Source organism: Haliaeetus leucocephalus, unplaced genomic scaffold (assembly GCF_000737465.1).
Source record: "Haliaeetus leucocephalus isolate CR32 unplaced genomic scaffold, Haliaeetus_leucocephalus-4.0 Scaffold556, whole genome shotgun sequence".
Lineage (NCBI taxonomy): Eukaryota > Metazoa > Chordata > Aves > Accipitriformes > Accipitridae > Haliaeetus > Haliaeetus leucocephalus.
The window spans coordinates 7,666,790-7,683,732 of NW_010972992.1; the positions used below are offsets into that span (position 1 = coordinate 7,666,790).

The following is a 16,943-nucleotide window of genomic DNA, read 5'->3' on the forward strand; positions in this document are numbered from 1 at the left end:
ACAGAAGTCAGAGCAGACTGCAAAACTTAGCTGAAAAACCAGGTAGTAGATCTGATGGCAATTTTAAAGGTGTAGTGAAACCTCCCTCACTGACTTCATTTGAAAGAGGGGGGGGGGGAAAGCTCTAATAAAACAAGAAAAGCAGTTAAGAAAAACCCCAAATACCAAAAACCCCCAACACCAAACACTCTCCAAATTGAAGGACTGAGAAATATTGTTCTTGCAAGCACAAGCCCAGGTTATAAGGAAGTAAAGATGTATTGGCATAAAATGTGGCAGGTAGTAATTATGTTACAGTGGTCACCTAAGAAAAAGACAGGGCCATTTGTCCAAGAGAATAACACCAATCAAAAATGGTGTATTGCAAAGAAATAAAACTGCTTTCAGCAGACAGCATTCTCCAGCTGAGCAGTAGGAATACTGATTCACACATACCTGCTGTCTTCCATTTTCTCCTGTGAGACTGTCATCTTCTCAGCTTTCTCAGCAGATATCCTGCCACTTGGCTTTTTGCCTCCTTTCTACAGGGGAAAAAAAAAAAAGAAAGAAAGAAGAAAAAAAGTAGTATTTCTGTAGTGCCTAAGGAAAGTGCCAAAAATGGTGTAATTTATGATGTGCTAGTGTTTTCCTTTGCATTCATAAGTTAAGAACAAATGCAAAATCATCAGCACTTGAATATGGTGGATTTTGATTTACATATATTAAGATTCTCTCACAATTTCCTATTATTTATTTCTGTAAACAAAATTGGATCCTGGTCACTAAGCTATTAGCATCCCCTACAGTAATTCGAGCCAAATCATAAAACCAGAAAAAAGCCAGTACAACTCAACAGTCAAAAGAATTTGCAACCAGAAGTTTCATCAAACTGTCTCACATCTGAAACTCTTATCTGCTCTTCCTTTTTAGAACTAAAATCTTACTGGGAGTGAAGTAAATAGTTATCTCTACCTGAACTTTCAGAATGGGCACATCTCACCTTCTCAGTTCAAACAATAGTATCTAGACTTTTCCCTAGAATTTTCCCAGTACAATTCCAAGCCTTCAGTTAGTACACCAAGTTATTTTCTGGACTATTTCCTAAAATTTTTAAATGCCTACACCATTGTTTTCTTCATTTTAGTGTATCGTATCTATGCAAATACAGCATTTTACATTCAGGTTGCCATAGATGTAAGTTTAATGGCTTTTACTTTTCTTCCTTTTCTGACATGTTCTTCAGGATCCCACTGTAAGAAGTACTGCAAAGCCTGAAAAATTATGTTGACAGCATTACACAAAACAGGGGGGCCTTTTCCTCTTTTCATTCAGGTGTAACAGAACCAGTGCCATCTTGCGTGGTTTTTGTCACAACCGACACAGCAAACAATACCTAATACTACAATTACTCATGATCATTTTATACCAACCCATCCTGCAGGAACTCAAATTTCACAATTAAATAACTTCTGTTCCCTGCAAAACCTGCAAGAAGGCTGTTTTGGTCATGTTCTTAATGAGAGAAAATTTGAAGAAGCATTTTATAATACAAACCAGAAGACAGGAGAATGCTTTGGTAGGTAACTTCCCATCATGGCAGGAATATTTTGTGTTAGAAAGCTGTTGCTGAATAATTCAGGACAAAACCAAGAAACAGTAGTTTGTCTCAAATTCTGCAGGGTGAAGTGTGAAAGAAAGATAATATTCTAACTGTAATACTTTATCCTAGCCAGAATACCTTAAAGTAAGAAATTTCCAGCTGTGAAAGCCACAGTTATCTCCACAGTGCCATAACTTTATCATTATATGGCAAGATAAAAGTTAAGTCTTTGCCTCTGCAAGGACATTAAATAACATCTTTCTCTCCATTAGCTTTTGCTGTAGTAGCAGTATTTAGTCTCTGGGCAATGAACGAGAACCACACTGCTTACAGAATAACTCCGGGTTCTTAATGCACTATCAGTTTTGGAAAAGTTCCTCTGTTCAACCTTTTTTAAACTTATTATTCTTAATTGATAGCTCTTGTGCCACACAATTACAAAGGAAATGTTTAACACTGAGAAGATACTTTTAGCAGTGCACTATAGTCACAAGGCTAGTATAACCATCATTAGGGATGGAAAATCAAGTTAAAAAAGAAAGGGGGGGGACGGACCCCATTCAACTTTTCTTCTTTAACATTGCAGAGAATGAACATCAGTGACCCTTTAGGGAAGAAAGAAGAGATAAACATTTCTAGTGCAAACATTTTCCTGTTTGACACAAGCCTTCAGGAGGTTTGCCCATAACGTATTTATTCACACAGTGAGCGTCAAGATACTTACAGTAACAAGTAAAGACTACAGTTGCTACAGTCGCTACAGTCATGATCTGAGAAAGCACTAGAAAAAAAGAACTCTTGAATTGAGACCCTGATTGATTGTATGACCTTGAGCAAGTCACCTTACACTGATGCACAGGGAAGTAACAGTACATACCTGGCTTACTAGGAACAGCAGAATTATTTAATTGTCATCAAGTCTACAGTTGTGAATAGTCTTTAAAAAGAGTAAGTGCCATAGCTGTTAGGCCTACAGAAGGCTTACTGCATCACCTAATCCTTCTCTAAAACAGTTTTAAGTACACATAGTAAATAATTAAATACACCTTTCACAGGAGACAGTGAACCCAACTCCCAGACTTCATTTATAAAGTCTTCCCACCTTTTCCAAGGGAGTCACTTGTAGAATTTTGCTCTCTTATTTAAGGGCCTCTTAAACATTAGTGGAAGTCCTATATACAGATAATCCATTTATTAAAAAATTCTTCATGCCAATCTTTAGCTAAAATAATCTCAAAACAAGCAGCTGTTCAAAGAAAGGTGTTTAAGATCAATGGTTTCAAGGTGCCTGACAGGATTTCACATTAGTCATCTCAGAAACTTTACACATCTATAGTCATATTTGTCATCCCACGCTACTGGTAATATGGCACAAAGAAGGTTTAGACAGCAAATGAGATAGTATTGTGCCAGGCATTAAAGAAATACTACCCAGACAACTACCTAATATGGTTTATAAATTCCAGTTTCAAATGCTTTCAAAGTGAAGCTAAGGCATCCAAATCAGAGAATCACTCCTTAAATACCCCCTTCATGTTAATTTTAATTACAACAACTATTACTATCAGCAAGACAAAGATCGTGTGCCACCTTCCAGGGATAAGCACCAGCAGGATGACTACTTTCATAACAACCATTCAAGATAGGGCAGCTTGACCTCTCTGGGAGTGAAATATCAATTAATTATCTTTTTACAGCCAATTCAATTACAGCACACTAATCACTTGTGTAGGACATCAAGCCAGAAGTTGAGGGCGGGGGGTGGTTGGGGAAAGGAAGGAAAAAATATTGGCACTGAACAACCCTCAGTAAGGAAGATAACAAGGCAGTAACCCTACAGGTGCAGATGTAACATTTGTTACCACCATGCAAATAGTTATCTGTTTGTAGCAGACTAAATGCTGTAATATCATCCTCATTTAACTGAACTTTTTTTTTAAAAAAAGAGTTATTGGTCCTAGGGGTAATAGACATTTCATTTAAAGGTGACCAGACACACTGCATTAGTCTTTAATGTTAGAGTCAATTCACCAAAGAGCTTTGTTCATTAAGGAAAAAAAAAAAAAAAAAAAAAAAAAGAGAGAAAGGATGATCTACTCAGCAGAAAGCAAAATATATTTAACTTTTGTTAAATAAACTAATATTAACTCAAGTTACTGAGGTCTATTTCACTACTATACTGATCCCAAAGAAAATTATCAAGTGCGATATATCAACAATAATGCACTCAGCAGAATATTAGTATATAAGCAAATATGTATTAACTTATGTTCACATTAGTATTGCTAGAGGCCAAACCTCAAAAAAGTATAAATGCATGTATAAACACATTAGTATATGCAAAACATGTATGCAAACAAAACCAAAATTTGAATCTATTTAATTTATAGCATTCATGAATTAAAATGGCAGAAAGGAGTACATTAAAGGATCTCTTCTCACATGAACTGCTGTTAAATGAGTCTTGCACCGTTTAGTTCAGCATAGCTAACAGAACCTGAAAGAAAAAGTTATCTAGTCCGTATCTGAAACAGCAAGGCAAGACTGCTCTGTTCAGCAGTCTTGATGGACAGAATTTAAAGTATAAAAAAATATTTTGACAACACAGCTGCAGAAGTTAAGCATTTAACAGTAGCTGTGATGCTAAAACTCTCACAGTATGGCCATAGTATAATTGACAATCTCTTTGTAGCAAAAAATTGTGGTCTCCCTTGTCAGTATGGTAACTATAGCAGTGAAAGACTTGTGTGTAAATTGAAAGAATTTACAAGGAACACTGCCAGTTTATTAGCCTACTCCGATTCATATTCATTACTATAATTTTTAATACAGCCTGATTAAGGCTAGAACACATACCTATGCTACAGTGACACCTTCAATTTCTTTGTAGATAGCATACTGAAAGTCATTAGCACTTACATTCCTAAAAAAGAAAGCTCTGAAAATTCCATTACGGACTGCAGATTTAACTGCTGTAACCGAAAAATACGATATACCATGCATCCACGGAACAGAACACAGAGTCTAATCTTTAGGGGGTTAGGATCTCTTAGGATTTTAGGGTGTTCATAGTCAGGGTGTTCCATACCACTCAAGAGTGCAAAGAAAGTTTCAAAGAGGCTAGGTATGTAACTCTTCTGAATCTTCCCAAGTACTTTGCAAAGAGGAAGCTCATACAAAATAGATGTTAACTCTGCAAATTCAAATAAAAAAATTATACTGCAGCAAAAGAGAGGAGCCAAGGGGGATTTTTTTTCCCCCCTCCCTATTCTGTAACACTAACAGTGCGCTGTTTCTAAAGGGCAGGTTTGTCTTTGCTCAGTGCTCTTTAAAAAGTGTTCTGAAGGAAAAGCACTGTTTGTTCCACCTGCAGACTCATGAAAAAGAGACAGCATGAAAGAAGATCCTACTGGAAAGTGTCTTCTAGTTTTGCCTATTCTATGTACGTTCTTACACCACAATCACTGCTGCAGTACCTAAAAATTCTTCCCTAGTATTCTAAGCAATGTAAAAAAAAATTGGTCAGGCGTCTGTTCTGTGAGTGTCCCTTTTAAAAGGCATTCTCCTATTTAAGACTTGTTTTGAGACAGCTTTGTACATTATGTACTGCACCTCAGCCAGTTACCAGTACTTTCTATTCCAAAAGACTATTCTACACTTAATATTTTTTTCCGCTGCCTTAACAGACTACTGATGTTTGTGTCCATTTCCCATAGAGAGTTCTGGTATCAACTGAATTTCCTTGAGAAAGGGGTTTTGCTGGCAAACCTCTTTAAACTGGTACACAGTAGGAATCAACATAAGAATAATACAAGTAGTATTATTTTTGGAATGTAGTCAAACGGAATGTCTCCATGAACAAATATTGGTGTCTTTAGCCACCCAACATTACAAATCCAGGGTGAATTTTATGAAGCTTTAGTACTCTAAGTACTATGATTTCAAATGGAACCAACAGTTGCTATGGAACTGTTGCTATAAAATAAATCGTTGCTATAAAATAAAAAGGTTTAAAACCAAGAAAGATTATCAAGTTTCATTATAGGATTAAACACCTAAGGAGAACAATCGATTAACACAGTCTTCTCCATGTGATATGACAGGAAAAGTTGACAGCCACCCTCACTTTCTATTACAGCTAAGGACAACTTAGTTCTCAGCACCTCATATGACCTACTTTGGATCTTTCAAGGTGAGGCAGGGTACAATACAGAAACTTCAGTTTAGATTGTCATACACCATATGAGCATTACACAAAAGCATGTATAGTCACATCTCTTTCACATGTATACTTTTCCCTATGATATGCCCTTTTTGGTCATTGGGAATACACGTATTGCCAGATATTTTCAAAGAGGTAATTTAGTTCTTCTGCCAAATTCCATTTATCACTGCTCAGCAAATGGGTAAAACACAGTAAAACCGAGAAACTATAAAACTGTATTTCCATAGTGAACATCATGACTGTTAGTATTAAGCAAATAATTTTTTTCTCCTTCCAGCAGAAGTAAGCATCAACTTGTGATAAAATTGGCTTTAGGTCTTCTAATTCAGTTCCAAAACTTCTCTTTCCTTAGGACTACATTTCAATAGGTCTTATGCTAAAAGCTATATTACAACATATGCAGTAATATAATTATGTCATTACTGTTAATTACCTAAATATATGTTCATATTTGTATTTTATATAAATATTCCTTCTTAAACTAATGTTAAACAATATCTGTGGCTACACCTGGCTGCTAACACACCAGAGGCTGTTGTCAGTTGGGTTCAAGTTTTTTTTAAAAGAACACTACATTTTGCAAATATTTTGAAATGACAAAATCCCAGTCACAGTTCAGCTGTAGATTACCTTTGGGACTGGTAACTGATACTTGGTGACCAAGTTAGTTAACATAACCTTTCAGAATGACAAGCCTAGTTCTAGACAGCACTTTATACCAATTTAATATGATGCCACCAGAATAAAATTTACACCCGGCACACTTAGTGGATAAATCAGTGTCCTTTTCTGTTATTTGAAAGGGCTCCATCAGGTGTAAATTACACGGGTAGTATTATAACACAGTATAGTTAGTGGGAATCTGTGCCTTGCCTGTTGATACTGCTTAGTTTTGATCTTTTTCACCATAAATCCTGTCTGGGAAGCTACTAACATTCCAAAACAGGTATTCTACTATATCAAACCCCCATTTTTTTTAAACACACACACACAGAGTAAAACAATTACTAGGTGAATTTATCTCTCAGTGCTGCTTTAAAATACAGCCAGTGTTACAAAATGGTGTTCAAATTACCTATAATAAAAATAAACCACACACAGCTAGACTGCCAGTTTCCATAAGGAAAACACATTGCACGTTTCCAATAGCAAAATCCAAGCTTCCCTAATGTAAAACACAGGCAACATATTTAACAAATAGTTTGCTTTCACTGCTGGTTGAAAAACATGCAACCATGAAGGCACAGAGACTGAAACTGTTAACGGAGAAAATTCTGTTCCATTAGTATCTTGCAAAGCTAACTTCAGTTAACAAAAAACCCCAATAGTTTGTCAGAGCAAGGGTTTAGGTTAATTTGACAAAAGCCAAAGCATTTAAGAGCTAAGGGTTCTATATTATCCTTAGTTTATGCTTTGAGCCCGAGTTGTCTCGCCACAGGGTAAAGACCTTATTCAGCATCCTCATGCACTGTAACACTTCGAGAAGTAAGAATAAAGAACTGTTACTAGCACCAGTATAACTGTAGTACAGGTAAACAGAATCCCCAAAATCCTGAACCAGGGAGGCTGAGTCAGCAAGAATTCCAAGTAGGTAGCTCCAGTCAGGGTTTACTCCCTAAAATTATCATTTTAATGGCTGCATTTAGGTTTTCATATACAGACAACATGTATTAGAAGGAATTTAAAGCACCATACCAGTTAGAATGTACATCTTTGAATAAAAGCTGCACCCATTTATCTCGACAGGCTCAGAGTATCTTAGTTACATAAGATAGTAAAAATAATACACCTATTCACCAGAAAAAAAAAAAAAAAAAAAAAAAGACCCTCGGACAAGTGTAGTTTAATCATTTAAGAACAGCTTTATTATATAAATGTTCAACAGGACCTGAAAAGAATTAAATGGACAGTCTTCCAGTAGGAACAGTAACTCCTAGGCAGAGCAGGAGCTCTACTCCAATCAGCTATTCACCACTGAAGTTTTTAGCCAATTAAATCTGAATATTCATTAAGAGATGTGAAATACTACTCTTTAGGTAATTTAACTGCCACAGAATTGTTTTCTTGTATTAGCAACATTAATTCATTTGGCTTCAAAATAAGCCAGATAAACTATTTCAGGGTGAAGCTAAAAGAAAAAAGTGTCCAGATCCCTAGAACTTCAGTAACTAGGTCCAGACAAACAGTTATAAAGGGGCATGAGGAAACAGCAGTGAATCTTGCATTCTGTAACTTAATGCAAACCCACTGGAGTTAATCACTATTACCACAACTAGATACTGCAACAGTTACATAACTACATCTCCACAACAGAACTTCTACAGTAAGCGACAACAGAGCCAAAACCAGCCAGCCCATCCTGAATTCTAAAACCTGTTCTGCTGAGAAAGCCATGCTCCCAGTCAGGAACCTGGAACTCCAGCTTCCAGCAATGATTTTTCCCTACTATTGGTCACTGCCTTTAAACTGTTAGAACACCTTTTTAATTCCATCTTTGGAAATTAATATTGAATTCAAATGTTTTTAGTTGAAAAAAACCAAAACCAAAAACAGAAAAAACCCCAACATTTTACAGTGAAGACTACAAAAAGCTTCTATTTCTGACCCTAAATTTACCTTCTTTCTCTGCATAGTAACTTCAGTTAACCAAAGATTTTTCTCGTGAGAATGACTCTCATCCATATTAAAGCATTCTGTGGAAACAAAGACTTCACTCAGAGGGAGGGTTCATCAAAGCCACTAAAATTATAATCATTTAATAAAAGTAATGACTACTCTGTATTTAAAATATTTTCCCAGGCAGCACTTTAGCATATTGTGTATTCCAAACAAAGTACTATTGCATAATCATTAACTCTGCATTACGTAGATCTTATAAAGGACATACTGAAGACCCTAGTAAAATAAAGAATACTAAGTTTTCTTATGGAGAGAAAACACATACACATATGCCCATGAAGATTATGGGACAGATTTTTGTTGGCTATAACATAGTTCAGATTAGACGCAATGTTTTGAGATGTTTAAAGGAAAAGCAATGTCATTATTCTATACTGAGAAAAGCAAGCCTAGAAGTAATCTGTCCAATATCACTCAGATGATCTGGGCTCAGAACACAAACCCTCTTTTTTCCTCTCACTCCCATGTCATATTCACTGGATTATGATGTCACATCAAACAACTATATTTTCAGAAACTACTAGACAAGAATTCCTACAAACATCCAAAACCAAAGAGACTAACAGACTTTTTAAAAACTACACAATAGCTGTTGAACCTTAGAATCTGCCACGGTGAAGACGGTTTGAAAACTGCAAGTATGTAAAACTGTCTAGAAATGAGAGGAAAAATTCTTCCAAATTTTTCTTTGTTGTAAATATGATGCAAGGTTATCTTCAAATATGGGATGGTTTTTTAAAGTGTTCTCAAATCCAGTTTGAAAAGAATTGTTTGAGACATATATGCTGCAGCCAGTCAGACAATAACAGTTCTGCAATTATCGGCACCTGCATTACAATTCAATGGATTTAAATTACCAAGGGGCCATGGCAGATACCCTACTGACAACAATTAGCATAAAAATGTTCTACAGTTTAAAGCTGTGGGTGGGAATTACAAAAGGTTAACAGACTAAATATAAAAATCTTTTTGAATATAAAATCAATGCGCTTTGTTACCGAAATCTGGGTACTGTAATTTAACCAAAATAGGGTTTAGAGTATCTGGCAATCTTCCATATGTGTGAGCTTGGCTTCTCTTTTAAGCAAAATGCCGAGCAGTCAATCTGAAAGTTTAAAACAAAACAAACCAAAAATCCAAAGGAAAGCGTTTTATATTAATTGTTCTTTTATTTTAGTTTCTTAAGCTTCGCACCAAAATGACCACCACCCTTATTCAGGGCTCAGAATGATCCTTTTATATGGTCAGATTAAAAATCTCTAATTATTTTATTGCATGATTTAGAGAAGGAAGTATTTTAGTGGTCAAAATAAAGTATGCTAGAAGTTTCTGGACTAGACTGAACTCTAGTAACAAGCAGTTTTCTCAAAAGGTCATCACTACATCACAGCATCTATATTTTCAGAGCAGCTTCTACTTCTGTGTAGCTACCAGGGGAAATAAAAAAAAAAAAATACACCACTCCCCCCCATTTTTCACAATGCTTGGGGACCACAGCTTTGTTTAATTTAGATTGAAGATACAAGCAGAACAGACGAAAACAAATAAATTCTGCTCATTAAAAGTACTAAATCAGAACGCTGAATTTGATGAGAACACAGAAGTATAACAGACATCAGCAAGAAGCATCTTCAGTAAAAATATAAACTTGATAAGGCTAAAATTTTATCTAGGTTGTCCTTTGTGTTTTTTGTTGACAAGATGAATGGTCATACAGGAACTTTGACTCTAGATAAATTCAAAGTAAGAACTTTGACATGAAAGCTTAATTCCTTTTACCACCCAATAATTTATCTTTTTAAAAAAATAATTAACAAGTCTCAGAATAACATAATTACCTGGGAGACATATCATAGGCTACAGAAGTTGCAATAAGGCAAAGCAGATGAGAGTACAGTTAGATTCTAACTCCAGACTGATGCCTCATTAAATTGAGTTAACGCGGATGTGCTTGACACATGCTGGGACCCCTTTTATCACAATTAGTGCAACATCTCCAGCACTCCTTGCAAGTCTAATAGAATCAGCATGTTTAGGACTAGCCCAAGGTTTCTAATTGCAAAATCAGCAAACATGTTAATCATCACTTTGTTGCCCTGTTGTTGTGAAATGAGATTAGGGATGTGTATTGGAGATTATAGAGAGGAATCTAACAAATCGATTTAGCTACTATTTCAACACAATACTCTAAGATCCTTTTCATAATTACTTCTTTTTAGATATATTTCTGTAAGGCTACCAGCGTACTAATATTTGTCTAAAAGGTGAGCCATTTTACCAACTTCTATACACATTCTAGTACAAACCTGTACAAAAAGGACTTCTCCTCCTTTTTTTTTTTTCCCCACAAAGATTTCCTAATATTATAGCATACTTATTTTAATGAATATTTTAATGAATATTAAGATTGCAAAATCCCGTAAGTAAAAAAGGGGGCTGTGGGGGAGAAGGTATGAGGGTAGGGGTGAACGCTGCAATGGAAAGTAGTGCTAAATCTGTCAGTTCCAGAGTTGTCATTATCCAGACATTACCACCAATGGAAAAATGGGTACAGATAAAAAGTAAGAACTACTCCATCGTGATCGCCGAGTAGTTTCAGGGGTTACAGAGAAGGTTAACATACACTGAACCTTGAGCTTCCTTGTGTTCATGCAGAACACCTCCATTCAACTACTGCATGCACTCTTCTTCAGTGCTGAAAAGCAAAAGGCTATTAAGCAGGTATGTTTTACATGAAAGAAATTTAAGTCCTGCTTTCCTGCACAAGAGAAGGGGGATTCCTCTTGAATTAGGATCAATTGCATTTCTGGTTCTTTTTCAATTTATAAACTGTAATTCTGCACAATGCAAGATGTTAGTCTTGCATTTTTCTTCAGTCAGCACTAACTGTAAAATCCCATCTGAAGTAACTCTGATGGTTTAGAAGAAACAAAACAAGCACTGCATATATATACACATATGTATGTATATATATGTTCATACATATGTACAGTGCATTGATTGGTAAATTACCGTAGTAGACAGAAGGCAGACTCTGGGTACGGATGCACATATCTAGCTAGTCTCATTTGCCAAAAAAAAAAAAAAAAAAAGGGGGGGGGGGAAGTGGGGGATGGAGAAGAGAGATCATAATTGTTAATTATTTCAGAAGTTCAAATAAAAGAAAAGAATAAATCTGCACAGACTAATGTTTACCAAACATGTTATTCACTCCACATACAAGCTTAAGTACTACATTGCAAAGTCTCAAAATATTTGGAATGAAGTAAAGGAAGATGCAAGATGGGAGCAATTGGAACGAACGCATTTAATCCAATCAGTTAAAAAACAATAATGGTTGCTGTTTTGTTTTAGATTCTCTGTATATGAAAGGCCTGAAACAATTCACAATGATTTCCACCAATAAAATATGAAGAAATATGCCAGTCCTACCCAAAGTCTGCATCACTTTTAGAGGAAGAAGAAACTAAAAACCTCAATACAAAAACCCTCAAAGGTATAATCTGCAAAATAACCATTTAACAACAGTATTCCTTACTATTTTATGTCCAGCTAGGCTGCACCCTCCTCTATAAATGCCTTATACTCTTCTTCAACATTATCCCTATAGCAATACAAGAAAGTATACTCCAGCTTAGCATTTTTTTTTTTTCAAAAACATTCATTGCAATATAAACCTTGAGTAAAATATGGACTTGAGACTATTCGTCCACACAAGCTACCACATGCAGAATGTGTGAAAAAATATACTTAAAATTGCATTGTCTTTAAAACATCTTAGATCGTTTATGGAAGACTTTGCTGAACTGAGATCAAGGAGTCAATACATCTAGGTTTGACTGCAATGTAACTCATTCCTCAAAAAGTAAAATCCTTGCATAGAGAATTCTGTTTAATACCAGGAAACGCTGCAGGACACAGTCTAGCAAAAAAAAAAAAAAAAAAAAAGGTCCAGCAAGAAGAAATGAAAATCTACAACATAAACTTATCTTATTATACGATTTTGTGACTATTGTATCTAACTTTCAGTGAAAAAGCTCACCCTGTTGCACTGAAATAGCAACAGAAATGTACCTATCTGCCAGAGGACAATCCTTGAGATTAGATTTTATAAACCCACAATCACGTGAATTATTGAAATCTTGAAATTATTGAACTCTGACAAAATTATTATTCTAAAGTTTCACATGGGTTTAAAAAATGAGAGTGTAGATGACCATGGCTTTGCTTTTTCGAACTGAATTTTTTCCCCAAGGTATCCATCAACTGAAGTTCCCACCTTTGGTATTCTTTTTCCCCTGTCATCATCTGTTAGGTTGTTTGTCAACAAAGCAGGTTCGCTCATTGGTCTTTTTCCACTGCCAAGCCAAAAAATAATTATGGATGGTGATAGTAGTTTTTATTTTATATCTATTCCTACTTTTAGGGACATACATGATAATTGTTTTACCATCTGGAAATGACACGTTCTTCCAGCAGAGGGAGAGGTACATGAGAAGAGAGAGCAAATAAAAGCTAAAAAACATTCTCAATACATAAAAGGATGATATCAGAGAGACCTGTATGGGGCTCAGAAAACTTGATTCTAGTCTCTGACTATGTACAGTTGTGCACAGCAAAGTCAGCGTACCCCTATACCTGTTCTTGTCAAACACGCAGGGTACTGCTCTAACTTTTCCCTTCTATTTTTTTTTTTAATTATGCACAGTTTTATGTAAAATATCCCTTGAATTTGTAAAGATTACTGTGCACATACAGCAAATAGACTCAAAATAATCACAGTAATTTCTGTAGGTACCTATAACAGTGCTTCTGATGCCAATTTTTTAAAAAAATGTTCACATAAAACCATGGCAATACAACAAAGATCTGGAATCAGCATTAGTAATATTTTATTCCAGCTGCTACAGAGGCAGCTGAAGAAACATTCAACATCTTTCTTTTAGGTCCATTAAAATAACCTTTTCATTATTATTTGAGTAGATTTAAAAAGCATGTAGATATCTGGAATGCAGACTTCCCCTATTACTTTTAAAATAATAAGATGGGTCAATCTGTGGATTTATAAACCTAAACAGTGTCATTTTAAGCAATATTAAAAGAAACTGCGGTGGAAAAGGCAGATGCTGCAATTCTGTTACTAGCATTACTTCAAAATCTCATGAGACGAACAGAGAAATACTATATAACCACACTTTGTTCCAGTGAGTACAACAGAGATCTCTTGACATACTACAGACAACCGTGAGATAGTGCACTCTGGCCATGTAATTATATTATGTCTCTTGTCCTGATGCTTGTCTCAAGGGAGTTAAATGTGTACATTTAAATTCACAGAACTTATGTACACTAAGACTAATTCATTCTTTCAAGCAACCACCTTGTGGCACTGAGAAATCAATGGGAAGCAGTGATTCTCAGGAGGGGCTGCATGCACATCAACGAAACGCCTAACTGTGGACTCTAACAGGTTCTCGTTACCATACCCAAATAAGTGTCTTTTCAGACCTTTAAGAGAACTAAGAGAGAAACTGTTAAGAAAATACAGTTATTGTAAATTTAGTATCTAAACTGTCTACATATTGTTGCTAATGAAAAATTATTTCTCCTTAGATGACTAACCTACATGAGCCCGAAACACAGCATTTCTTTCTTCATGTCATATGTGGAGAAGTCAGGCTTCTTTGCTTTTGAAATACAGTAATTACTACAGCGACGGATTCACATAAAATTCCAGATAAAATGATCAAAATTACAATACATATCTATAGGCTAAAAGAAGCAGAAACTGCTAGCTGAAATGCAGGCCAGATAAGAACAAAACTAAATAATAGAATAGAGGAGAAACCTAATTATAGCTGCAATTTCCCTTTGCCCCCACCCAGGAGAACACATGAAATGCCAGATTTAAAATAATCTGATTTGCAGAAATTCTTTATTTATCACTGCCTGCAGGAAAGAGGGGGTAGAGTCAAAACCTTTTTTTCAGCAGAATATTTGTCTGTAGTGGAAATTACTAACAAGTCTTCAAAGAATTCTTTGATGATCCTCAGGCTACCTCTACTGATGATGTCAAGAGTTTTAGCACTAAGGGCTTCAATGGAGAAGTAGGAAACATGGATTGGAAGTAGGCTTTGAAGTTAGCTCAGAGAAGCTGACACAAAATAGAAAATAAATCATGTTAAGGCTTGAACATGCAAACACAGATGTCAAAGGTAAAACTCCTATTGACTTCAAACATGAGCAGAATCAGGTCCTTATCAATGAATCAAAAAATATAAATAGATTGTTCTGAGTCTTCAAGATTTAAAAAAAAAAAAAAAAAAAAAGCACCTGATAGTGCATTGTTTAATACAGATTCTCTCTGGTCAGCTGTCCAGAGTATTCCCTAATATGATTAGAAAGCAAGTATTCAGGATTGGGGGTTTTTGTTTTGTTTTTAAACATACTTACTTGCTGTTGCTTCCAGAAATGGACACAATCATCTAAGAAGCATAATCTTAGTTCCGATATCAAAACTTTACTTGAGTAAGGAGAAAAAAGAAAAAAAAAAAATCATTCTTGCCCCCCATGAAAAAATGTTTTGCGCTTTTTCACTGAAAACACTACTAACATGCATGTGACTGACCTATTACATTTTCTTTTAAGATACTCTCTGTCTTGGAAATACAAGTGACAAGTCAGTTGTTATGGTAACTATTTTTCTTTTTTTCTTTTTTTTTTTTTTTAAACTAACATATGACAGCCTGCGTGTCACCTGATGCTGTTCCTGAATTAAGTTACACATTCATTTTTGTCGAATAGTCTAAAAAGGGGCACCCTGCTTTAGCAACTATAAAATTGCTCCAAATCCTTACATTGTCACATGTCCAACTACATATGAAAAAACGCAGGTTTGGCTTGGCCTTCCTGCAGGCTCCAAAGCTAAATCATCATCATATTTATCCTCCCCCCTTTTTGGTAAGTTTCGATGTACGAATTCCTGTAAAAGATAATCTCTCATTACATAAACTTTCTCACTATTGATGAATCTAAAACTTCAATTAATCAAATTGAGTACTGCCAATTAAAGGACAATTTCAAAACATTTATGCTCAAGTTATTTCTGTTACAGATTAACATGTATTCTCCTGAATTATCAAGGCCATAAAGAAAACTTTAACATTATTAAAACCAAAACATTTTAAACATGGAATGGCACAAAATAAGTTTTTCCCCCTCAGACTATTTAGTTACATGCACCATTTTAATCCATTGAAACATTTATTATGTGATTAAATTTATGCATACAGCCAATTTTTTGTTAGCTTGGAGCTATGACATTATGATGTGAAGAGTAGCTCTTTTTTGTTCCCTTTTTTGTTAAACAAACTGTCTACAATTCCATGAGCTCCAGTCTTGGAAACCCAGTCTTGTTTGTCTTCTATCCTGCTTACACAGTAATTTTAATGTAGGTCTACCTGAACTACAATCTTTCAGCTTAAATGACTGACTAAAATTATTGGTTACTACTTCACCTAGGTGTGTTTTGTTCCTCATTCAAATCCAATGTTATGAGTTGAACACGCACAATGGTAAAATAAGAAGGGAATCCATTCATCCATAATGAACATTCAAAAAAGTATCTCAATTAGATATACTTTTACTGGAACTCAGTGGAGTTAGTGGGTGAAGGAAGAAAAAGTATCAAATAGTGATAAGCTTGAATTAGATGGCAGAATACTTAAGGCTAAGCACTTGCGACCTAAAAACAGTAGGAGCCAAAACTTGAGCTTTTTACAGCTCCAATCTTCTAAACAATGAACCAGCGATATGTTTGAGTTGGCTTAATACAAAAGCTCCGTACATTCCTAGCCCTGGTTTCAATTGAAAGCTTGTTACTCAGTCTTGTAAATTCCCCTAAATTTAAGACATGTAGCACAATAACATTCTTCAATGCAAAAATATGAAAAATATTTTAGCTGATGCAGCAGAAACGTGATGATATGAAGCAAATGTAAAACAGAGGGATTACAACAATCTGGACAACTAGCAGCATTATGTCATTGATATCAGTGCCTAGAAATTTCTTTCTTTATTACACTGTGTTGTCTTGTAATAACATGAAGAATATGGAGGAGAAAATTCTCAACACGCACGCATTGCTTCCATTAGTGTAGCAAACTGAAATAACCGAGATAACATTGCTACTCAAAGCCTATTTAGTAATGTATCTAATCCTACTTTAAGCAGTCATTATTGCATTTTCTAAAAAGAGTCTTGGAAAATATTTAATACTGAAACAAAAAAATGTTGTAAAAATACATCACTAGTCGCAAAAAAAAAACCCCAACCAACAAACCCCAAAGAGCTGCACTGATACCAAGCTTACTTGCTTGGCCAACACCATGAAACTACTAGAAATTAATTTGTAAGCATTAAAATATATGTTACTAAACAGTGACTAAAGAGGCTTTCCAG

The 16,943-nt window shown here is 35.3% G+C and overlaps 1 long non-coding RNA gene across 1 annotated transcript in view; it reads right to left on the minus strand.

The window, feature by feature from the left end:
* Window positions 1-441: 441 nt before the first annotated feature.
* The window catches only part of LOC104837969, a 34,542-nt gene continuing 18,040 nt past the window's right edge, over window positions 442-16,943 (minus strand). The window contains exon 5 of the long non-coding RNA XR_775005.1: window positions 442-521. This is a non-coding gene — a long non-coding RNA (uncharacterized LOC104837969). The remainder of the gene's footprint in view (window positions 522-16,943) is intronic.